The following is a 26,480-nucleotide window of genomic DNA, read 5'->3' as shown; positions in this document are numbered from 1 at the left end:
TGTCTTGCATTAGGAGGAACCCAGGGCCAACCGCACCAGCATATGGTCTCACAAGGGGTCTGAGGATCTCATCTCGGTACCTAATGGCAGTCAGGCTACCTCTGGCGAGCACATGGAGGGCTGTGCGGCCCCCCAAAGAAATGCCACCCCACACCATGACTGACCCACCGCCAAACCGGTCATGCTGGAGGATGTTGCAGGCAGCAGAACGTTCTCCACGGCGTCTCCAGACTCTGTCACGTCTGTCACATGTGCTCAGTGTGAACCTGCTTTCATCTGTGAAGAGCACAGGGGCGCCAGTGGCGAATTTGCCAATCTTGGTGTTCTCTGGCAAATGCCAAACGTCCTGCACGGTGTTGGGCTGTAAGCACAACCCCCCACCTGTGGACGTCGGGCCCTCAAACCACCCTCATGGAGTCTGTTTCTGACCGTTTGAGCAGACACATGCACATTTGTGGCCTGCTGGAGGTCATTTTGCAGGGCTCTGGCAGTGCTCCTCCTGCTCCTCCTTGCACAAAGGCGGAGGTAGCAGTCCTGCTGCTGGGTTGTTGCCCTCCACGGCCTCCTCCACGTCTCCTGATGTACTGGCCTGTCTCCTGGTAGCGCCACCATGCTCTGGACACTACGCTGACAGACACAGCAAACCTTCTTGCCACAGCTCGCATTGATGTGCCATCCTGGATGAGCTGCACTACCTGAGCTACTTGTGTGGGTTGTAGACTCCGTCTCATGCTACCACTAGAGTGAAAGCACCGCCAGCATTCAAAAGTGACCAAAACATCAGCCAGGAAGCATAGGTACTGAGAAGTGGTCTGTGGTCACCACCTGCAGAACCTCTTCTTTATTGGGGGTGTCTTGCTAATTGCCTATAATTTCCACCTGTTGTCTATTCCATTTGCACAACAGCATGTGAAATGTATTGTCAATCAGTGTTGCTTCCTAAGTGGACAGTTTGATTTCACAGAAGTGTGATTTACTTGGAGTTACATTGTGTTGTTTAAGTGTTCTCTTTATTTTTTTGAGCAGTGTACATACACTCAGTGGGAAGTTTATTAGGTACACCCATCCCATTCATGAAAATTGTTCTCTCCTACAGAGAGTGAGTCACATAGCCGTGGCTTGCTATATAAAGCAGGCAGACTTGCATCTAGGCATTCAATTACTGTTTCGATTGAACGTTAGAATGGGCAAAACTAGTGACCTAAGAGACTTTGAGCATGGTATGGTCATCGGTGCGAGGTGTGCCGTTTCCAGTATCTCAAAAACGGCCGGCATCCTGGGATTTTCACCCACGACAGTGTCTAGGGTTTGCCGAGAATGGCGCGACAAACAAAAAATATCCAGTCAGCGGCAGTCCTGTGGGCAAAAACAGCTCATTGATGAGAGGTGGAAGGAGAATGGCAAGAATGGTGCAAGCTAACAGGCGGTTCACAAACAGGCAAATAACAGTGCAGAACGGCATCTCGGGACGCACAACTCGTTGGTCCTTGTCACGGATGGGCTATTGCAGCAGACGACCACACAGGGTTCCACTCCTATCAGCTAAAAACAAAAAGCAGCTCCAGTGGGCACGCAATCACCAACACTGGACAATTGAGGAGTGGAAAGACATTGCTTGGTCCGACGAATCCCAGTTCCTGTTGCGTCATGCTAATGGCAGAGTCAGGATTTGGCATAAGCAGCATGAGTCCATGGCCCCATCCTTCCTGGTGTAAACGGTACAGGCTGTTCGCGGTGATATAATGCGGTGGAGAATGTGTTCCTGGCACACGTTAGGTCGCTTGATACCAATTGAGCAACGTTTCCATGCCCGAAGAATTCAGGCTGTTCTGGAGGCAAAGCGGGGTCAGACCCAGTACTAGATGAGTGTACCTAATATCTGGACACTGAGTGTATATATTTATATCTCCAGAATCTTGTCCAGAAGCTAATTTTCTGCAATTCTATCCATTTTGCCATGGGGTTTTGTACTGTGTTTTAAATACTGTATTCTCAACATGGTTCATTTTAACATTTCTACTACTGTACATTGCATTGTAGTTACACGGTTTATACACATAGCATATATATTTATATACTGGATTATTAACACTGCTGTACATATCATTCTTAGCATATATTGTGTAAATTCATCCGGTATACACCGAGTATACCAAACATTAGGAACACCTTCCTAATATTGAGTTGCACCCCCCCCATTTAGCCCACAGTTGTGTCAAGTTGGCTGGATGTCCTCTGGGTGGTGGACCATTCTTGATACACACAATAAACTATTATTTGTGTACTTGTTTGACATTTCACTGCATTGTTAGGAGCTAGTAAATTAAGCATTTCGCTGCACCCGCTATAACATCTGCTAAACTGTGTATGCGACAAATAAACGTTGATTTGTACGTCTGCGGTCTGTGTGATGGATAGGTCAACAATTAGAATCCTATATGGAAAGTCATTGACATGACTGCATGTTTTGTTCTTTGCCAATGCGGTGAATCGGCCCTTATGGAGAATACGTTTTTTTTCTGAGGCTCAGATCTCAGTGTGCCATGGCTGTGATGTGGTTTATTAACTTTATCTCACAGGATGGTTAGAAGATTACAGAATGTTTCTGATGAACAACGCTATCATTACACATATTATACCAAATCTACATCTGTCTTATCAAAGTGTGTTGCCAGATGTCGATGGCTAACAAGATACCTCCAAAGGAAATAGGAGGAGGAAATAGCTAGCAAATGAAAGTAACGATATCATCAAGATGGATGATTTGGTAAACAGTGTGTCGATTCCATTTAGGTTAATTTTGTTCAGCAGACACACACTGAAATAATGGACAAAGCCTCTATTGAGAAGCCTCTTGATAAATTCATCGTTTCTATCAAGTGCATGTTGCACAAATGTTACGGTATCTCAAATGACATACTCTCTCAACCCTGGCGTCAACCAAAGAAACTGAACAGGCAACCCCAGTCTACCAGACCCCCTCACAGTTTACGCTACCCGTTTCAGCATTCGGTATCCCTATCTCTGAATTCCAGCATGCCAAATGCACTCCACTCTCAGTCGCCAGCTAGGCCTCCAGACTATTACATTCTCCTCCCCTAAAAGATGGCAATTAATCCAATTAGTAATCAATCAGCCGTCCAGGCCCCATGTCTCCCCCACGCTAATGGAGGATATGACAGCCGGGCCCTGCATTATTAATACCTCCATTTCAGGAGCCCCGAGGCGCCACGGCCAGGGGCCATTGATCACCTCTACAGCAGAGCGAACCAGCGCACTGCGCAATGCCTGCTGGGAGATATCTGGAGGGAAGAATGATCTGAGAGATGGAGGGAGGGTGTGGAGGAGGAAAAGAGGGTTTGCAAAGACTTTTAAGGAGGACACCGGAGGGGTTTTTTGGAAGGTGGAGGAATTGCACATAAATGGTAGGAGGTGAAGGTTGGAAGTGGTAGAGAGAGGGCTAATACTTAAAAATAGAGAAAGGGGGCGAGAGGTGAGGAGCCTGCAAGGGAAGGAAAAGGAGGGATTTGAGGGCAGAGATGAACTGGGCACGGGGGGAGGGTAGTGCCTTTTTTCCCGGGTTTACATTCGCCCTTTTGCAGGTTTTACTATTATAATTTCTTCCATCCTAGCCAAATTTCCTCATCTGCTTGCATGCGCCTCCCCTATATCAAGGTGTTTTGGTACTTCCCGCGCTAACTATACCACACAGGTCAATAGTCTACCAGTCTGTCTATCCTGCCCTCTATCCACCATTCATAGTGACAATCTTGGTAGGTGGATAGTTTGTCCAGATCTGCAATATGCAAACTAGCAATCATACCACACACAAAATCATTAAAAGCTGCACTAATTTTCTATATAAGCGGAAAGAACAGTGAAGACATGAGACACGCAGCTCCCTTATTGATCTTGTTTAGGGACAATATAATTATCCTACCTAGACTAGCCTACAACACCACATTACAATTAATAATTGCTTTGTTGTTTTCAATTGAGTACAAAATTCTACTGTAGGCTGTAAACTGCAGTGAAAATGTCATTTGAATAACGGCGCCCTGTGATTTGAATATTTCATTCCATTTGGATCAGGGCTCTACTCAACACTTTAAAAGGTATAGAAAGGAACAGTAGCAGGCCAGTCTGGCTGTATTTTAAGTTCTGATACTGAGATGCGCTGTCTGTTATGAATCATCATTCTCTCAAGTCGTCCTATAATAATGTGGCCACATATGCTCCCAGCAGGCCCAGTTATTCAGGAAAGCTTAACGCGCGCTCTGTCTCCTCTCCGATCTGATATTCCTTACGCACATACAGTGGGGGAAAAAAGTATTTAGTCAGCCACCAATTGTGCAAGTTCTCCCACTTAAAAAGATGAGAGGCCTGTAATTTTCATCATAGGTACACGTCAACTATGACAGACAAATTGAGATTTTTTTTATCCAGAAAATCACATTGTAGGATTTTTAATGAATTTATTTGCAAATTATGGTGGAAAATAAGTATTTGGTCACCTACAAACAAGCAAGATTTCTGGCTCTCACAGACCTGTAACTTCTTCTTTAAGAGGCTCCTCTGTCCTCCACTCGTTACCTGTATTAATGGCACCTGTTTGAACATGTTATCAGTATAAAAGACACCTGTCCACAACCTCAAACAGTCACACTCCAAACTCCACTATGGCCAAGACCAAAGAGCTGTCAAAGGACACCAGAAACAAAATTGTAGACCTGCACCAGGTTGGGAAGACTGAATCTGCAATAGGTAAGCAGCTTGGTTTGAAGAAATCAACTGTGGGAGCAATTATTAGGAAATGGAAGACATACAAGACCACTGATAATCTCCCTCGATCTGGGGCTCCACGCAAGATCTCACCCCGTGGGGTCAAAATGATCAAAAGAACGGTGAGCAAAAATCCCAGAACCACACGGGGGACCTAGTGAATGACCTGCAGAGAGCTGGGACCAAAGTAACAAAGCCTACCATCAGTAACACACTACGCCGCCAGGGACTCAAATCCTGCAGTGCCAGACGTGTCCCCTGCTTAAGCCAGTACATGTCCAGGCCCGTCTGAAGTTTGCTAGAGTGCATTTGGATGATCCAGAAGAGGATTGGGAGAATGTCAAATGGTCAGATGAAACCAAAATATAACTTTTTGGTAAAAACTCAACTTGTCGTGTTTGGAGGACAAAGAATGCTGAGTTGCATCCAAAGAACACCATACCTACTGTGAAGCATGGGGGTGGAAACATCATGCTTTGGGGCTGTTTTTCTGCAAAGGGACCAGGACGACTGATCCGTGTAAAGGAAACAATGAATGGGGCCATGTATCGTGAGATTTTGAGTGAAAACCTCCTTCCATCAGCAAGGGCATTGAAGATTAAACGTGGCTGGGTCTTTCAGCATGACAATGATCCCAAACACACCGCCCGGGCAATGGAGTGGCTTCGTAAGAAGCATTTCAAGGTCCTGGAGTGGCCTAGCCAGTCTCCAGATCTCAACCCCATAGAACATCTTTGGAGGGAGTTGAAAGTCCGTGTTGCCCAACGACAGCCCCAAAACATCACTGCTCTAGAGGAGATCTGCATGGAGGAATGGGCCAAAATACCAGCAACAGTGTGTGAAAACCTTGTGAAGACTTACAGAAAACGTTTGACCTGTGTCATTGCCAACAAAGGGTATATAACAAAGTATTGAGAAACTTTTGTTATTGACCAAATAGTTATTTTCCACCATAATTTGCAAATAAATTCATAAAAAATCCTACAATGTGATTTTCTGGATTTTTTTTTCTCATTTTGTATGTCATAGTTGACGTGTACCTATGATGAAAATTACAGGCCTCATCTTTTTAAGTGGGAGAACTTGCACAATTGGTGGCTGACTAAATACTTTTTTCCCCACTCTAGAACCAATAAAGCTTCAATATACCCTAAATATTAGTCACTTAACTTTTAAAATGTATTACCTTTTATGTGTGGCATAAACACAACCAGTCACAATTAGGGCCGGGACGATACCAGTATCGCGATACTCGTTAGTATCATGGCAAGGAAACAAAACACAAAGTGGATTTAACTTCTTTAGGAAAACTGCCCTAATGTTGGAAACAAACATCCCACTGGGCAAAAACTGGTAGAATCAACGTTGTTTCCACTAGGGATGGGCATGAGTAATCGAGTACGTGAGGACTCAAATGGACGTCAAAGCTCAATCTTTAACCAGAGATAAAAAAAAATGTTATCAAATACTGTAAAACTATTTGATGGAATGTGCTTTGTGGCTGCCCAAAATGGCAAGTGAAATTGTCTTGACTACATTCATTTGCTTTGACTCTAGTGTTACATTTGTATATTTGCAGGGCACAACAAAAACGAAACCAAGCCAAGCATCACAGTTCTTCTCCCTAAATTCCCTTTCCCCCTCCATGTCTTATTCACTCAATTGTGTTCCGACCGCTCCCTAAACACATGCGTGCTGATTGCACACACAAGCTCCCGTTAGGCCTACAGAAATAAATGCCTATAAAAACGTATCTAACTGATGGAATACACAAGCTACATTCCTTGCCAATTTTACTCTAAAACCGTCTTGTTTGCTAAAGTAACAAAGCAAAGCTATACCATCGCGATCATAGGTTTCTACAAGCTAGTGCCACTGCTAAGGTTAGTGCCTTTTTGAAGATTGTTCCACAATATAATTTAACCAGCTGACTCGAGTACACCCCAAAAAATGTTTAGTACTCTAACATGCTTCATAAACAACTGATGTAGCCGAACAGTGAAATGCTTACTTACGGGTCATTTTACAACAATGCAGAGTTAAAAGGGATGCCGTTGAATCAACGTGGAAAACTGATTTGATTTGCAAAAAAGTCAACAACATTTTGTCTTTCTTTTTATACCCAAAATCCAATGACAAGATGATATTTGTTGTTGATTTCACGTTGAATTCACATTAGTTGAAAACTCAACCAAATATAAATCAAAACTAAATGTTCAACTGACGTCTGTGCCCATTGGGATCATTATGTTGTCATCCAGAGTCACATTTATTTATTTTTCAAACTATAGCACACAGTATTTTACATACAGCAGATTTTTAAAGGACCAAAGAGTTTGGGCTGCTTCATGTTTTCATTTTTGCCATGGAAAAAAGAATGCGATACTGGTATCATCACAGCCCTAGTCACAATGTTTTAATCTGATTAATCTACTTAAAAAATCTCCTGTAGGCTACGTCCAAAATATAATTCCAGCCTCCAAACTGTAGATTGTGGTGTTGAAATCGCAAACCATGACATTAAATCGCCAAAAGTAAGCATTCTTTGCTTATTGGTTGCATATATTTTATATGATTTTATAAATATAGCATCGAAATGTTGAAAATCTGATTTCCACCAAGCTGATCATTATCTGCAGCCGGCTATGATCGTAGTGTAGGTGTAATGAGAAAGGTAGGGAAAGTGAGCTCGTCCGTTGTGGTCGGCAAACCCTTAACTTTCTGGCCTGTAGCCCTGCTTGGCATCGACTGTGCCACAAAAGCATGCTGATGTGGCAAAGTCAATATCCACGTTAATAAACACAGGGTCACTACAGTTATTTGTGGTCGTAAACATTATTTTGAGGGTGTGCAACATTTTATTTTACAGTACAAGGGGAGGGTCATGTGAAAATATTCTTAATGTTGGGTAGTTAGGCGATTTTTTATTTTTATTTTCTTCTAATGACACCTCAAGTTAGACAAGCTGTCCCTTAGGCAGGGGAAAGTGAGGCTCAGTGGGGCCAATCCAGGCAAATAAGATTTAGAAATGATTGGACAAAATCAGAATAGTAAAAACGTGATCAATACTTTATATTCTCCCTATTTATACCATATCATGTGTGCACCAAAACGAATTCACTCAACGTCGGTTCCAGGGCATGGTATGGTTTGTTTTTAAGAAAGAAAAAAAGACCACATCTAGAAGTCTTCGTTTTGTGAAATCGATACTGCAAGTCATTCCATGTTGGGCTGGGGAAAACAAGCGTGCAAAAACAACAACCTCTCGCTCATGCCTTCTCATAGCCTCTACTCTGAAAAGACACATTGTGTGCCAACAAAATCAGCTGACCTTAATTTGAGCTATCCTGTGTGCCAGAGGCTGCTAATCTCGCTATCAAGGATGGTTGTTGTTGTCATCTTTCAACACATGTTGACAGGGCCTCTGCGATGGTTTAGTGTATGTGACTCTGTGGTCTTAGGTCTTAAGTATGTGAAAAGGGAAATGAGTGGGAGAGGATATTTGTATTTGAGCCTGGTAGTCTTAAACAAATCTTTAGCACTGACATCAATCCTATACAGAAAACTTCTGTTTCCCATGACTGGGACCCTGTGTCATTTGGCATGTAGACCAAAACGCGTCCACTTACCGACCCACACCGCGTGAGCGAAGGTTCGTGTCCCCCTCTTCACCACATAGGTTTAGTCACTGTGGGTCATTATGCCAAGGAACCTACGCTGGCCTAGTTAATGTGGAGAATGCTGGGGTGGTTCTGGGTTTATAGCCTTATTCATGGGTGCATTAGACCACTGTTGGTTAGCCTCCTGAGTCACTCTCCAGTCTATAGCAACTGCAGTCAGCTGGGTTAATATCCAGGGGGGTCAGAGAGACGGATGTCTTCCATCCGCTGGGCGGTGTGAGTCAGTTCAGTGAGTGGACATACTTTAGTAATCACTGAGGATGTAAGGGATAGCTCCACGGTCACTGCCTGCAATCCGCAGCCATTTGTGTGGGACTGTGCGATTGCGTGTGAATGGATGTGCGGCGGGGGCGTATTTGCGGGCACAAGACGCATCGACCACATGCCATTAGTCAGCGCTGGTCGTTAGCGATGGGCCAGTCAGGGTGCTGACCTTTCTGGAATGGATTGGAGGGAAGTTCATCTGTCACGGGTTCCCATCACTGCGAGGGTGTTTGTTTAGGAGAGATGGTAAAACCTTGACAATACAGTTAGCTGACAAGGCCAGTTATAATTCAAACCCCCAGATGGTTTGGAACCGGTGAGGCTCTGGAGCTCATAAACAAGCTTTAGTGGAATAACCATTTGTAGCATAGTTGTTAGCAGCAACTTTGTATGAAGTACCGTTAGGCTGTTAGCGTTACTTTGTAATAAACAAGCTTAGGTTATTGACGGCTCTTTTTTCATTAGTGGCTATATTACACATCCATAGTAGGCTGTTTGAATAATCAAACTAACTTGGGACTATGGGGGAACAGGCTATTTAAGAAAGGGATAAGTATAGAGAAAAAGTTCTCACACTATACTGCAGCTCCGCAGCTTCTCTGTCGCCTCACCATCTCACCGCCTCTACCCCTGAGGAGCCCCACACATCTGGTTCTATTTCGAGCTCATCTGCTTGTGTTACGCCGCTATGTTATGACAGTAAAGCGACTGAGGAGATTATGCTAAGAGGACGTTTGGCCCCCCGCACTTCTTCCTCAGTCATGGGTCAGCGGCCCGTTGCCGTATCCTGCCGATGCTGTGCGTTGAAAAGGCAGAGGTTATTAGCCTGTGTGTTTGCAGTGCAGCTGTGCTTTGAGAATCTGCCTCCCATTGTTTTACATACTGGGCCATCAACGCTGCAGCGCATCGCTCATGTTGTTCGTCTCTTGTTTTCTTTCTCTCACAGGAAGTTTGCTGAGGATTGCATATTTTTTTGTGGGTAGAAATCTGAGGGGGCTTCCACCCCCTGACCCTCCCCCAACTGCACAACCCCTCCCCATCCGTACTTATCGGATCAGATCCTCTGAATTCTTCACCTCTGTTGGGAGGAACCAAAGATCGACTGGGCCATTTGACGGTGTAACCAATAACCATCCATCTGTACTGATACAGAAAGTGAGTACTGTCACCATTATTATTCTCTCTCCATGTCTTAAGTTTTAGAAACTTGGCTTGAAAACAGGATCCAAGTAGTCTAACCCATGGGTTTAGATGGAGTATGATGTCAAACATGCTGTGTGGGGTGTAATAAATGCTGACTCGTATCTAATGGGTGTTCTATAACAACCCGGAAGCTTGATGATAATCAGGAGTGGTGTGCTATGATGCCTGTAGTAGATGTTTCAATGGCCTTCCGAATAACAACCGTAGCTGATTACTTCTTTTATTTATTTATTTATTATTTATTTAGTCATTTAGCAGACGCTCTTATCCAGAGCGACTTACATTATTTGAGTGCATACATTATTTATTTATATTTTTCATACTGGCCCCCTGTTGGAATCGAACCCACAACCCTGGCGTTGCAAACGCCATGCTCTACCAACTGAGCTACATCCCTGCTGGCCATTCCCTCCCCTACCCTGGACGACGCTGGGCCAATTATGCGCCGCCCCATGGGTCTCCCGGTCGCGGCCTTAGACCACTGCGCCACTCGGGAGGCCATTACGTAAGCCCTCATGTCATGAAGTGATTGTTGTCCACTGTGGAAATGGGCCTTTCAGGACTTTCATTTAAACCTTACCTGTATAGGCCCGTCTTTGACGTGCCTCAATGCTTTATATAACAACAACAACACAGCTGCTATTCTGTCTCTGTCACCCTTTTCACTCCCTGTTGCCCGTATTTTCAGCCTTTTGACGGGACGAGGGTTCACATTGGACACCTCTGCTTTCATACTCCTTTATGCGCATTGGCTTTGTACTGTTATCCCTCTTTTGGCCGGTTATGTATACAAACACCACGGGCAATTGTGTAGCATTGTGCATCAATCAAAGTGAGTGCAAGCCAGCCACTTGCATTGTTGTCAAATATGTTAGCAGGCAAACAATGCATTAGGGTTTGGTGTGCAGGACATGTAGATAGAGTATATAGGTGTTTTGCTCAATTGGTCACTGGCAGAGTAGTTGGGTGTCTACAGCTGGCCCTGATATAGTTAGACATTTTCTGCTTTTCATTATGGCTGCCACAAAGGGTAAAATGGGAAGGAACACCAGTCAGTGGGAGCATAGGCATGAAATGTGATCAGACGGAACACTGAATGGAGGAGTTGTCACAGCAAACAGTGTGTGTATATGAGAGGACTGTGTCTCGCATTGCTTTCATACCTTGTCACCCACTCGCTTCACAATAAAGCACTGTCCCCGTCCCACTGTGTGAAATTCTATTCATATCTTCGATGCATAGCTGCAAAGGTTATTTCACTGGTTTTTCTAGTGAAAGATAGTAAGAAATAAGCTCAGATTTGTAGTGTGTACACTCCTTTAATGCCTTGGTTGTCAGCAGTTTATTGCCCTGTCCCAAACCTCACTACTCTATAACATCTCATATAAGACATTAATCCAACTGTTTCCATTGCCACTGGAGGGTCTTCACTGATCTCTGATAACTCGCAAACACTCATTTCATTCTCAACTGAACCCCCTTTCATCCTCGAGTCAGTTCATCTTACCAAAAACTATAATCCTGGAGCTAATATTGATGTTTTTTTTTTTCATGAGCAAGTCTTCTCAACCTAATTCTACATCTAGCTAAGGTGTTTTGTGGTTGTAGAATCAGTATGAAAATCGAAATGTGCACAAACATTTGCTAGCTAACTAGTAATAATAAATAATAATAATAATATGCCATTTAGCAGACGCTTTTATCCAAAGCGACTTACAGTCGTGCGTGCATACATTTTTGTGTATGGGTGGTCCCGGGGATCGAACCCACTACCTTGGCGTTACAAGCGCCGTGCTCTACCAGCTGAGCTACAGAGAACACAGAACTAGTGACATACTTGCTGGCTGAAGCAGTCTCAAATCAATCCATATGAAATTAAAGGGATGCTAACAAGTTCACACAACTCAATGCTGAATACTCCCGCTAGCTAGTGTAGTGAAATTCTAGCTAATAGCACTAATGTGTTTTCATGATAAGGTTCTGTCGTGATTAGTGCGCCGAGTTCTGCAGCACAGCTGACTGCTCTCTGCGGCGTTATGGCATTGGCCAAATGTTACAAAGTAGCGAGGCACAGTACCAGCTGTCAGAGTCAGACACATGCTGATTCCTTAGAACAGTCCCATAACTTTGGTGCCATACAACTTCATCAGTAAGCTGGCAAACTACCTACCGTAATGGCCATTCAAACAGGGTAGCACTAGTTTGCTCAGCTGATCGAGCATGGTTTGCCTACGGAGAGTGAAGTGATTTTCAGAATTAGGAACTAGTGTTAGGCGGATTAGCAAAATCATGATTCTTAGAGATGAGTTCCACGTTTGTTTAGGCAGATGGCTCCTGGCAACTGTGTGTCACGTTAGAATGATGCCATCTTACGTGAGACAATGCTGGAGGGTGTTCACCTCAATTAGGTCATTATAATTCAGTTGGGTGCAAACTAAGGTCTGACACCAGTCCAAACCAGTAGTACCTGAATAAGTGTGCTGCCAGTGGTTCCCAAAAGATCCCTAGGCAGTTTGCCTTTGCCCACTGTTCTGAACTCCTGTTCCTGTTTCCAGGGCTCAAGCTTAAACCCTCTGCCAATGCTATTTTCTCCTTCCTTCCTTCCTTCCTTCCTTCCTTCCTTCCTTCCTTCCTTCCTTTTTCCCACCGCCATCTTCCTCAATGTTAAAGGAGGGCATCGCCACACATGTGCTGTGACAAATTGGCTTGGGGACAAGGCAGATGGGGACTGGTTGTCACGCCGTTTGCCATGGTGACATGAATTGATCTCGCGGAGCGGCACACTTGCTCCGCTTGTGTAATCCTGACTTGCTACCCCCATACACACTTTCTCACACACCCTCCCTGCCTACTTTCCCTCCCCATTACTATCAATGATGTGTGCAGTGGATGCGCGCGTAAGCTGTCACAGGCTCTCCGCTCCGCTCCCCTGGAAAAGAAGCGAGGGACAAGGAGGGATTTGACAGAGACAAGAGTCAGACTAATGGCAGGCCTAGGAGACTCAGGGGTTTACACCAATATAGGAATATAGGCACTGTACATGTCAGGATGTCAGCAACAAGATGTTCTGTTTACACAGTTGCCATTGTCGACATTTGAGCAACGAGTTTGTGTCTGAATGCCCAAAGTCCCTGTGGACACTATTCAAATAAATTCAGTTTCTATGTTTTAACGCGGGTTGATGCAGGTTGCTTACTTTTGATTTATGCGTCAATATTTTGCTTACAGATGTAGATCTCGTATTTTGTAAATCGACAAACTCCTACCTGAAAGTATTTTTTCTCTGTTCATTGATACGATTTGCATTTGATAATCTCAAACTGTAGCGTTGTGGGTGGGTGGCTGGCTTAGGATAATTGTGGGCTTTGGCTCTTTTCACCTGCAGCGTGATGGGATAACTTTCCCACGATGACTTAATATTCTGTGAACACACTGCGTTAAGCTCTGGATATTGATCCACAGATCATTGCATCCTGTGGGACTTTCCCCTGAGCATCTTTGGGATCTTCTGTGTGGGAAGATGCTAATGCACCCCAACCTCGGGTGGTCCTTAGAGACCATGGGAGGCAGCACCGGCTGGTCCTTAGAGATAATGGGAGGCAGCACCGGCTGGTCCTTAGAGACCATGGGAGGCAGCACCGGCTGGTCCTTAGAGACCATGGGAGGCAGCATGGTGGAGATGAATGAGAAAGAAACGAGAGAGGCTGGAAAACCGTGGACAATATCTCCTCTATGTGTTCTTCCTCTCAAGGAATTAAAGAAAACGTATGACATTTAAAAAACGGTATTGTTTGCATTTTGATTGCATTTTAATTTAGGCCTATAGGGAAGATAGGCCATGTGGAGATGTTCATATTGAAACATATCCTATTTTCTTTAAGTTCCTAACTTTTTTGATGAGATTAGTACAGATTTTCTCAGGGGACCCCACATGGGGCCACGACCCCAAGTTTGGGAACCACTGTACTAACCTCTCTCTCTCTCTGCTTGATTCCTTTCTCTCTCTGTCTCCTCTGCTTCCTCCTGCAAGCATTGCAGCCTGCCTCAGCTTCACCACTGAGCGCCACATCACTGTCTGTCTCAGCCTACTCTCTGTAAAGCAAAGTTATTATGAGAATTTAGTAGCATATTTTTTTATCCTGCTGAGGAATGCTCCGTTTAACGTTAAGTTCTTACTTCATCCTTCTAGCTGGCTAAGTAATACTAGCCAGACCAGAGCCCTTCAACGTTACTTCAATAGAAGTCTCTGCTGGCAGCTAACCACCTGACTGACTGACTGACTGACTTCAGAAGTATTCACACCCCTTGACTTTTTCCACATTTTGTTACAGCCTGAATTTAAAATTGATTAAATTGAGATTTTGAGATCACACAATACCACATAATGTTAAAGTGGAAGTACACTGAACAAAAATATAATCGCAATATGTAAAGTGTTGGTCCCGTGTTTCATGAGCTGAAACAAAAGATCCCAGAAATTTTCCATATGCACAAAAAGCGTATTTCTCTAAAATGTTTGGCACAAATTTGTTTACATCCCTGTTAGTGAGCATTTCTCCTTTGCCAAGATAATCCAGCCATCTGACAGGTGTGGCATATCAAGAAGCTGATTAAATAGCATGATCATTACAGAGGTGCACCTTATGCTGGTGACAATAAAAGGCCACTCTAAAATGTGCAGTTTTGTCACACAACACAATGCCACAGATGTCTCAAGTTTTGAGGGAGCGTGCAAATGTCATGCTGACTACAGGAATGTCCACCATAAGCGTCGTTTTAGAGAATTTGGCAGTACGTCCAACCGGCCTTACAACCGCAGACTACGTGTATGGCGTCGTGTGGGCGAGCGGTTTGCTAATGTCAACGTTGTGAACAGAGTGCCCCATGGTGGTGGTGTGGTTATGGTATTGGCAGGCATAAGCTACGGACAACGAACACAATTGCATTTTATCTATGGCAGTTTGAATGCACAGAGATACCGTGACGAGATCCTGAGGCCCATTGTCGTGCCATTCATCTGCCGCCATCACCTCATGTTTCAGCATGATAATGCACAGCCCCATGTCGCAAGGATCTGTACACAATTCCTGGAAGCTGAAAATGTCCCAGTTCTTCCACGGCCTGCATACTCACCAGACATGTCACCTATTGAGCATGTTTGGGATGCTCTGGATCGACGTGTACGACAGCGTGTTTCAGTTCCCGCCAGTATCCAGCAACTTCGCACAGCCAATGGAGAGGAGTTGGTCAACTTTCCACAGGCCACAATCAACAGCCTGATCAACTCTATGTGAAAGGAAATGTGTTGCACTGCATGAGGCAAATGGTGGTCACAACAGATACTGACTGGTTTTCTGATCCACGCCCCTACCTTTTTTAAAGTATCTGTGACCAACAGATCTGTATTCCCAGTCATGAGAAATCCATAGATTAGGGCCTAATTTATTTATTTCAATTGACTGATTTCCTTATATGAACTGTAACTCATTAAAATCTTTGAAATTGTTGCATGTTTTTGTTCAGGATATGTTTTTCAAAATGTTTACAAATTCAAGTTAAATTAAAAGCTGAAATGTCTTGAGTCAATAAGTATTCAACCCCTTTGTTATGGCAAGCCTAAATACTGTACGTTCAGGAGTAAAAATGTGCTTTTCCAATGCCTCACAAGGAAGGGCACCTATTGGTAAATGAAAATAAATACATAGAAAAAATAACAGGTGAAGTTATTAATTACACTTTGAATGGTGTATCAATACACCCAGTCACTACAAAGATACAGGCGTCCTTACTTACTCAGTTGCCGGAGAGGAAGGAAACCACTCAGGGATTTCACCATGAGGTCAATGGTGACTTTAAACCAGTTACAGAGTTTATTGGCTGTGATCGGAGAAAACCTAATTGACAGAGTGAAAAGAAGGAAGCCTGGACAGAATACACATTTTCCAAAACATGCATCCTGTTGTGGCAGTTAACCCACTGTTCCCCAGGCGCCGATGACGTGGATGTCGATTAAGGCAGCCCCCCCGCACCTCTCTGATTCAGTGTTAAAATGTGAAGACACATTTCAGTTGAATGCATTCAGTTGTACAATTGACAAGGTGTCCCCCTTTCCCCTTTACAACACTAAAGTAATACTGCAAAAAATATGGCAAAGTAATTCACTTTTTGTCCTGAATACAAAGTGTTATATTTGGGGCAAATCCAATACAACACATTACGGAGTACCACTCTCCATATTTTCAAGCATAGTGGTGGCTGCATCATGTTATGGGTATGCTTGTAATCGTTAAGGACGGAGGAGTTTTTCACAAAAAAAAAAAATGGAATGGAGCTAAGCACAGGCAAAATCCTAGAGGAAAACCTGGTTCAGTCTGCTTTCCACTAGACAAGTGGAGATTAATTCATCTTTCAGCGGGACAATAAACAAAAGCACAAGGCCAAATCTACACTGGAGTTGCTTACCAAAAAAGACAATGAATGTTCCTGAGTGGCTGAGTTACAATTTTGACTTAAATCTGCTTGAAAATCTATGGCAAGACCTGAAAATGATTGTCTAGCTCTTAGAGACTTACCCAGAAAGAATTACAGCTGTAATCACTGCCAACGGTGCTTCTACAAAGTATTTACTCAGGGGTGTGAATACTTATGTAAATGAGAGATTTTTGTATTTCATTTTCAATACATTTGCTAAAATTTCTAAAAACATGTTTTAACTTTTTCATTATGGGTATTGTGTGTAGATGGGTAAAAAACAAAACATCTATTTACTCCATTTTTAATTCGGCTGTAACACAACAAAATGTGGAATAAGTCAAATAACTCAGGCCCTCGGCCTGTGCCGCGAGAGGGCGAAGTTAGCCATTTGAGAGTGTGGTGAATATGCTGCTAAAAGGCAAATCCAGGAGACAAATCAGGAGGATGCAGGCGAACATAACGAACAAACCACTGTTCATGATTCTGCTCATTCGCAAAGGCAGGCGAGATTAGAACGGTCAAATAATGAATATAAGCGTTCTGAGCTTTGATCAGAGCTGGGAGCAATATTTAGATGTTGACCCGTAATTGATTTTCTTTATTGTGTACAAAATAGTCTGGCTTTTTTATGGCGGTTTTGGAGCAGTGGCTTCTTCCTTGCTGAGCGGCCTTTCAGGTTATGTCGATATAAGACTCGTTTTACTGTGGATATAGATACTTTTGTACCTGTTTCTTCCAGCATGTTCACAAGGTCCTTTGCTGTTGTTCTGGGATTGATTTGCACCTTTTGCACCAAAGTACCTTAATCTCTAGGAGACAGAACACGTCTCCTTCCTGAGCGGTATGACGGCTGCATGGTCCCATGGTGTTTATACTTGCGTACTATTGTTTGTACAGATGAACGTGGTACCTTCAGGCGTTTGGAAATTGGATGAACCAGATTTGTGGAGGTTTACCATTTTTCTTCTGAGGCCTTGGTTGATTTCTTTAGATTTTCCCATGATGTCAAGCAAAGAGGCACTGAGTTTTTAGGTGGGCCTTGAAATACATCCACAGGTACACTTCCAATTGACTCAAATGATGTCAATTAGCCTATCAGAAGCTTCTAAAGCCATGACATCATTTTCTGGAATTTTCCAAGCTGTTTAAAGGCACAGTGAACTTAGTGTATGTAAACTTCTGACCTACTGGAATTGTGATACAGTGAATTATAAGTGAAATAATCTGTCTGTAAACAATTGTTGGAAAAATGACTTGTGTCATGCACAAAGTAGATGTCCTAACCGACTTGCCAAAACTATAGTTTGTTAACAAGAAATTTGTGGAGTGGTTGAAAAACAAGTTTTAATGATTCCAACCTAAGTGTATGTAAACTTCCGACTTCAACTGTAGTTACGGCCATGCTCTGCTTTTGTACTTTGCTGAGTTCTAAGTAACTTGGCAGCCATTTTCCTTCCACATGGAAAGTTAAAGGGGCCAAATAAGTGATGCAACATCTTCAGCCAGTTAACGTTCCTCTGAAAAATATATGAACTTCACACAGCATGGGATATATTTTATGAGGTGTCCTCTCAGACGCTCCAGGATGTAGGGTTAGATCCAAACCTCGCACACACACACACACACACACACACACACACACACACATACCCTTAAGTACTTAAGCTGTGAGGAGACAAGCAACACTCCCTCTGTGATAACAGCTCTACTGTCAGCACAGACTATCTGCAGACCTTACTCCCCCAAAACCTAGGACTGTCTCACTCCGTAAAATCTAGCCAAATGAAAACTGCAGGCAGAGACAAGTAAAAAAAATCCTCTCACCAAAGTGGAAGAGAAATGCCTCTAAAACCACAGAATGAGTTCTACAATGTCAACAGCAAGGTTGGTTATGTATGGCCTATCTGACCTCCACTACCCTATGTCTTCCTCCTTTCCTCCTCCTCTCCCTCTCCACCTCTCCCTCTCCGCTCCCCACCTTCTGGTCTGGTTGAAGACATCAGTCAGGTAGGAGTTTCAGGTTTCCTGATTGTGTTTTGCTATACCCCACTAAACCACCTCCCAGGGTGATTCTTTGCCAGCCTCTTGGTTTGAGGTCTAAATAAATACTGAAAGTGCTCTCATTTCAGAAGGTGAAGGCTATATGATGCTAGTTGGCTCTGAAAGTAGCAGTCCTGGTTTTGTTGCAGATTTAGAAAGTCCTAAAGCCTTTGCAATGTTTTATGATAAGCTAATGAAAGAAAATTTGGTAGATTAATACATGCGGTGTGACTTTAACTATTTACTGTAAGCTAATGGGATTTGCTTGTTTTTGCCGTTTGACTTAAGACATTTACTGAGTTTTCTTGGAATGTAACTTAATGTATGTAAATGTGTTCAGCTATTGAATAATGTTAACTTTGAGGGGAAAATATAAATTCATTTAATCATCTTAAAGTTCATATTTGCTTATTAAAATTACATCACTTTCACCCTTCAGGTAACTCCTGAACAAATTCAAATTGATTTACTTGGACAGTTGGCTGTCATCCAAAATAGCTACTTTAGTTTTAATAGGAAGTCCTTTTTTAGCTTTTGGCTGTTTGCACTTGTCATCTTGACATTGCCCCTTGTCTGTGCTTTTTCAGTGCAGGGCACCGAGGTGAACCTAGAATGCTTTTAAAATCTACATAATTGGTGGGCACACATGTACGCACACACCTTTTCCCAACACCTTGCACTGTCCTTAAAGTACAGTAAATTCTCAGGGAGTAGGAATTATGATTTTATGTTGTACAGTGGAACATGAGTGTGGGTGAAGTCTTTCATCTGTCATCTGCATTAACATGTCAATGTTGTAGACATTCATCCGCATCAGCATTTTATAAAACTTTACCTTTCCTGATTGACTTGACTACATACCCCCTTGGCTGTGAAGAGCCTAAGAAGCTAGAGCAGGGTTCCCCAACTGGTGGCCCGCAGGCCAAATTTGGCACACAGGTGGTTTTATTTGGCCCCCCAAGTTTTCAAAAAATTAATAAATAATAATATGTAAACACACAGGAAATCAGCTCCAAGTGATTTTAATTTAAGAAATCTGTTACCAAGTATTCCAATGCCTAATAGAGAGAAACGTGATCCTATACAAATGTAAGCAAGGTTTGAAATGATTGTTTTAGTCAAACGTTATACACTATATATACACAAATGTATGTGGACACCCCTTGAAATTAGTGGATTCGGCTATGTATTAAAACGAGCACACAGCCATCTCCATAGACAAACATTGGCAGTAGAATGGCCTCACTGAAGAGCTCAGTGACTTTCAACGTGGCTCTGTCATAGGATGCCTTTTCAACAATTCAGTTCGTCAAATTTCTGCTCTGCTAGAGCTGCCCCGGTCAACTGTAAGTACTGTTATTGTGAAGTGGAAACATCTAGGAGCAACAACGGCTCAGCCGCAAAGTGGTAGGCCAGACAAGCTCACAGAATGGGACTGCCGAGTGCTGGCGCGTGTAGTGTGTAAAAATCGTCTGTCCTCAGTTGCAACACTCACTACCGAGTTCCAAACTGCCTCTGGAAGCAACGTCAGCACAATAACTGTTTGTCGGGAGCTTCATGAAATGGGTTTCCATGGCCGAGCAGCCGCACACAAGCCTAAGATCACCGTGCACAATGCCAAGCGTCAGCTGGAGTGGTATAAAGCTCGCCGCCATTGGACTCTGGAGCAGTGGAAACGCGTTCTCTGGAGTGATGATTCACGCTTCACCATCTGGCAGTCCGACGGACGAATCTGGGTTTAGCGGATGTCAGGAGAACGCTACCTGCCCCAATGCATAGTGCCAACTCTAACATTTGGTGAAGGAGGAAAAATGGTCTGGGGCTGTTTTTCATGGTTCTGGCTAGGCCCCTTAGTTCCAGTGAAGGGAAATCTTAACGCTACAGCATACAATGACATTCTAGACGATTCTGTGTTTCCAACTTTGTGGCAACAGTTTGGGAAAGGCCCTTTTCTGTTTCAGCATGACAATGCCCCTGTGCACATAGTGAAGTCCATACAGAAATGGTTTGTCGAGATCGGTATGGATGAACTTGACTGGCCTGCACAGGGCCCTGACCTCAACCCCATCGAACACCTTTGGGATTAATTGGAAATTCGACTGTGAGGCCTAATCGCCCAACATCAGTGCCTGACCTCACTAATCCTCTTGTGGCTGAATGGAAGCAGGTCCCCGCAGCAATGTTCCAACATCTAGTGGAAAGCCTTCCCAGAAGAGTGGAGGCTGTTATAGCAGCAAATGGGGGACCAACTTCATATTAATGCCCATAATTTTGGAATGAGATGTTTGTCAAGAAGGTGTCCACATACTTTTGGTCATGTAGTGTATCTGTTTGCGATTTTTGTGGTCAATTTGCTGTCTACAAATGATTTGTAATTATGTTCTGGCCCCCTGACCGGGCCGCGGCTGAATCTAGTTGATGATCCCTGGGATAGAGGACTTTCCCTCTATCATTATCTACTGTATATATTCATGTTTGTTAAATGCCAGCCACTAAAATATGTAAATATAATGAGACTCCTATGGGTCAGAGTAACTCACAGTTATTCATTATTGTAAACTTTTTGCTACCCAGGAATGTGTGTAATGAAGCTCAGCACTGGATGCAGGCAGCAACAAGCTCAGAGCACGGCTGTATCAGTCCAGGACTCAAAGCTCTGGGCATAAAGGACATGATGTGCTCCATCACAGAGCGCTGATTAAAAGTGTGCGTGTCACGGACAGGGCAGCGGCGACATATGGCTGTGGAGCTTTAGCCCACAGAAAAGACATCTGCTCCGCCAATCCCAGGAATGAAGAAAAAATAAGAAAGTTTAAAGTGGATCTCTACCCGGGCGAGAGACTAAATCCATGAGCATGGCTAATTTTAGATGGCACAGGGATGTAATGTAATGGAAGGTAGTCGTCACTGTTGCTGCTGCCAGACTTTTTAATTGGCATGGCATTTCAACACAAAGGAAGCTACTTTTGCCTCTTTACTGTATGATTCGTCATTTAATAGGATAGACTCTAATTTAATTGTACCCTCTCCCAAAATAAGTAATATTGCTATAGTTTCTACTCTGGAAGACAATTTGAACATTAGATCATTTGGGCTGTAACTATACGTGGGCCTCGTTAGCGATGCCAGTGTGTTTTGATTGACACTTAACGTCTCGTAGGGTTATGGTGTAGTGTAAGAGACCTGACTTGCAAAGTCAACCTTCGCTTTACAAGGCATCGCTTGCTATTTGGGGATTTTATTAATAACCCTATCGCCCAGGCGTTGCACTGTATGGAATGTTTTGACGGGTCCTTTTAAAAGTATGTATGCACAGTTTCTAGTGGAAGTAGGGGGTGGGGTCCTTGCTCCTTGTTACAATTTACACAAAAATTGTTTTGATTTGGATGAATGCCAGACCACAAATTTGAAAGATTTAAGAGGGGAAAAAAGGAGGTGCAGTCATGGAATGTAAATTTTATTGCGTGTTTACACATTTAGACTTTGTGCTAAGGTAGTCTGTTGGGCAGATTTAAATAAACAAAACTATCAGAAGGAGCTGTTTTATAGCATGCAGGGTTAAGAGTTCGCCTCAGCTTTTCATGCTTCAGTTGTTTTCTAATCATATTTCCCTTGTTTCAAAGTAAAATCGACCATCCTTATAACTAATAGCATGTTATCTTTGTAATTCAATGTAAGACCTGGGTCAGATTGAAAAGTAAACGGTGAAAATGATATTTAGAAAGTTATTTCAAGTACACAATCCATTAAAAGCTATTTTAATGCCGCCTTAATGACAACCTGAAAATATAATATCCTAGCGCACTCCTTTATTTGGAACACCTATTTAGGAAAAGTTCATTTGTACCCGAGTACCATATTGGTTCATTTGAATCCCTAGACATCTGCAATCACCAAGCAGGGACCTGTTTATAGGGTGTTGTCTTATAGCTTTTAAAATATCTCACTCCATTTAGATTTAGCTACCGTATTTTCCGCACTATAAGGCGCACCGGAGTATAAGCCGCAGCAGCTAAATTGAATGATATTGAATGATGTGTACATATATAAGCCGCAGGTGTTTTAATGTTTAATTACCATATGTAAGGGTTCGTGCACAGAGGGGATTGTCGGGAAAGAGACAAACTGTCTCGCTCTCGTAATGTCTGTCTGTCTTGCTCTCGTTCTGTCTCTCGTACCACTCTCGGTTCCACTTTTACTTTTGCGCGCTACCTGTCTCACTCTTTTCCGGCCTCCAGCTTTTCCTGCTGGAGCCCGCCGCTTAAAGGTGGGGGGGCGCGGACCGGTCATAGAGCCCATAGAGTTAAAGTTGTTGGACTGTAACCTGTAAAATCCATAGATTTATGAGGTATTCTAGTGGCCGTTAGCTGTAAAAATCCATAGATTAGCCGCACCGTCATATAAGCCGCAGGGTCGAAAAATTGGAAAAAAGGCGCGGCTTATAGTCCGAAAATTACGGTAGTTTTTTTTTTGTAACGTGATGATTTGAAGAGAAGATACTTAAAACGGCATCTATATTAAAAAGTCTTTAAAACTCTTCTCATATCCTTCTTAGTTGTTATGCGGAAAATAAATACAATTCAAAACATGATGCTATTCAAGGTCAAGATGGCGGTAGAGACGCCACATTTCTCAAGAGGGCGAAAGTCAACTTCTAAGTGACCAAATAAGGTCGGTGATGAGGCGGCGGCCCAGGAATAGTTTGACAAACCCGATCACCAGAGACAAATTAAAAGTGTCACCGACCTGTATGTGGCTGTTCTCACATTTCCTATGATGTTCTATGATAAGCCAGCGCTGATATGAACGACTGCCAACAAAGGGCTGCCTGCCCGTTGAGCAGGGGTGAGAGGAGGCTTAGGGACGACAGGGTAACAAGACACCCGGCCAGACACTATCTCCAAGTATTGATTGGAGCAGAGCAGACGTCCAGACGACTCAGTTACTGACACGGGTCGTTCTGCGGCTGGCTGCTGCTATAGCTGTGGCTGTCTATACCTTGAAGGGAGCATTTGAGAAACCTGACACAACACACAAAGCAAAAACACACGTTCACTTCCTATGTACACTGAGTATACCAAACATTAGAAACACCTTCCTAATATTGAGTTGCACTCCCCACCCCCTTTTGCCCACAGAACAGCCTCAATTCGTTGGGCATGGACTCTACAAGGTGTCGAAAGCTTTCATTTACATTTTACATTTTAGTCATTTAGCAGACGCTCTTATCCAGAGCGACTTACAGTTAGTGAGTGCATACATTTTTCATAGGGATGCTGGCCCATGTTGACTCCAATGCTTCCCACAGTTGTGTCAAGTTGGCTGGAGGTCCTTTGGGTGGTGGAGCATTCTTAAATACACACAGGAAACTGTTCAGCGTGAAAAACCTAGCAGCATTGCCGTTCTTGAGACAAACCGGTGCGCCTGGCACCTACTACCATACCCTGTTCAAAGGCACTTAAATGTTTTGTCTTGCACATTCACCCTCTGAATGGCACACACACACACACAATCTATTTCTCAATTGTCTCAAGGCTTAAAAATCCTCCTTTAACCTGTCTCCTCCCCTTCATCTACACTGATTTTGAAGTGACATCAATAAGTGATCATAGCTTTCACCTGGTCAGTCTGTCATGGAAAGAGCAGGTTTTCTTGTATGCTCAGTGTATGTACACACCTACAGAGCATTTCATCATGACACAGAAGCAGATTATTATCAAACTCTTTTACACACCCACACAGTTGTACATTGCCACACACATGAAACACACATTCCCTTCGTACACACGTACAGTACACAACAAAACACAAACACTAGATACAGAAACACAGACACACACACTCGGCGCGGTGTCACCGCAGCCACAAGAGCAATAGCCTCCAGTTCCCTCCTGCACACAGACTAATGAGAATCTCAAATACGACAAGCAGAGTGCATTTATCACGCACTCACACTTAATGACACCATCGCCCTGGCTTAACAGCACCCATACACCACTATCTAGCCTGTTAACAGCACCCATACACCACTATCTAGCCTGTTAACAGCACCCATACACCACTATCTAGCCTGTTAACAGCACCCATACACCACTATCTAGCCTGTTAACAGCACCCATACACCACTATCTAGCCTGTTAACAGCACCCATACACCACTATCTAGCCTGTTAACAGCACCCATACACCACTATCTAGCCTGTTAACAGCACCCATACACCACTATCTAGCCTGTTAACAGCACCCATACACCACTATCTAGCCTGTTAAAGATGGGCCTGTTTGGCTCCTGTCTTTTCCATTACGGCTGCTGGAGGCTGCTGAGGGAAGAACGGCTCATAATAATGGCTGGAAAGGAGCTAATGGAATGGCGTCAAACACATGGAACACGTGTTTGATGTATTTGATTCCATTCCATTAATTCCGCTCCAGCCATTATCACAAGCCTGTCCTCCCAAATTAAGGTGCCACCAACCTCCTGTGCTTCCCAGGGCTGCTGAGGGAGAGGATGAAGAGAAGGAGAAGTGAGTAGTGGGTGGTGGTAAGTCGGGGGGATGCTGGAAGCAACAGACCGCTTTTGTTTTTCTCCCTCTCTCTCTCTCTCTCTTTTTTTCTGTCCATCTTTCATTCTCGCCCTCGCCCTGTGGATTCGTCTAGTCTCTCTCTGATTCTCTTTGTGCCTGCCGCGTTTCGCTTTTTGACTTCAGGACAACAAATGCAGATGAGTGTTTGTGCATCGACCGAGGAACAGTGGGAGACTTGACAGATAAATACTAAATGCGCCGCTTTGATCCACACTGTGACTGTTGTTTTGTTTGAGAGTGGGCGGCGTTCTTTAAAACGGCTCTCACCTCATTTTACCCTAACGAAATGTCTGTCAAGAATGACCAGGGTGGTTTATTGTTTTCTATACATTTGAAACAAAGGGTTGCTGCAGTGTACAGTATTTAGCTAGCTTGATAACTCATTGATCGTGCTTTGTGAACTACAGTCAGTGTCTCAACAGAATGGTAGAATGGCTGGATACACTAGCTGTATTATACTGTATGTCCATCATAGAGATCGATCTAGAAGGAGGAGAACATTTGGTAACACTTTACTTGACACACAGTGTCATAACACATTATGACATGGTCATAACTATGTCATAACAGCTGACATAACTTGTCATAACCTGTCATAATATGGTCATAACACTGTCATGACCCATATATTTACACCTGTTGTGACACATTGCATTATTTTATGGCAGGTTATGACATCTACATAAGAGTGTCAAAACCCACATTTATTCAAATGTCTTTTTTCCCTGCCAAGAAGGTTCCTTTCATTTGAAAGTTTGTTTCTTAAATCCTTTGTTGTTGTTGTAATGATTTCTTTACAGTCATGTTTTCCATCATATTTTAATTAACTTGTAGAAAATCCACTTTATCATGCTGTCAAGAGACATTATGACCATCATAATCCTATAAACCAGAAAGGCCTATCACGTGCATGCCCTTATGTCAGTCATCAGTCAAAAATAGGATGTCTTGTCCTGCTCCTGAAATCTGCTCCTGCATTCATCCCAGTCATCCGCAACAGAGCATTGGGCTAGGTGCATGTCTGACATCAATGTGTGCGCAATTACAATGATAATTTAATATGGTCAATTTCTGAAAATGGTATATAACATTAACATACTGTTGACAAGTAGGCTATGGTGGAATGGAATGTTTTGCCTTGCTATGTAGGTGTCATAGCCAGCCATAAAATAACGCAATATATGTCACCAGTCCAAAGATGTGTTATGACAGGTTATGTCAGCTATTATGACATGGTTATGGCCGTTTCATAACGTGTTATGATGCTGGGTGTCAAGTAAAGTGTTACAGAAAAATTATTTGAACTCTAATTAGTTGGACTTCTAAGCAGCTCCGGAGCCCCTTAACGACTTTTGGGATTTAGCCGAAAGATAAGAGCTTATCCTCCCTAAGGGCTGCAGGATCTACCGTATCTGTACTGGGATCAGAGACTCACTTTAACAGCTCAGACACAC

The 26,480-nt window shown here is 43.3% G+C and overlaps 1 protein-coding gene across 5 annotated transcripts in view; it reads left to right on the top strand.

Annotated features, from left to right (window-relative positions):
• LOC121543135 (semaphorin-6D) overlaps positions 1 to 26,480 on the top strand; it is a 136,913-nt gene that overhangs the window by 52,328 nt on the left and 58,105 nt on the right. For all 5 annotated transcript variants that reach the window (XM_045215881.1, XM_045215880.1, XM_045215877.1 and 2 more), the window contains exon 3: positions 9,673 to 9,881. The gene's annotated coding sequence lies outside the window, so the exon portion shown is untranslated. The remainder of the gene's footprint in view (positions 1 to 9,672; positions 9,882 to 26,480) is intronic.

This window comes from Coregonus clupeaformis, unplaced genomic scaffold (assembly GCF_020615455.1).
Source record: "Coregonus clupeaformis isolate EN_2021a unplaced genomic scaffold, ASM2061545v1 scaf0543, whole genome shotgun sequence".
Classification (NCBI taxonomy): domain Eukaryota; kingdom Metazoa; phylum Chordata; class Actinopteri; order Salmoniformes; family Salmonidae; genus Coregonus; species Coregonus clupeaformis.
Note: the sequence above shows the minus strand (reverse complement) of the source record. Positions and strands in the feature narration are given on the sequence as shown.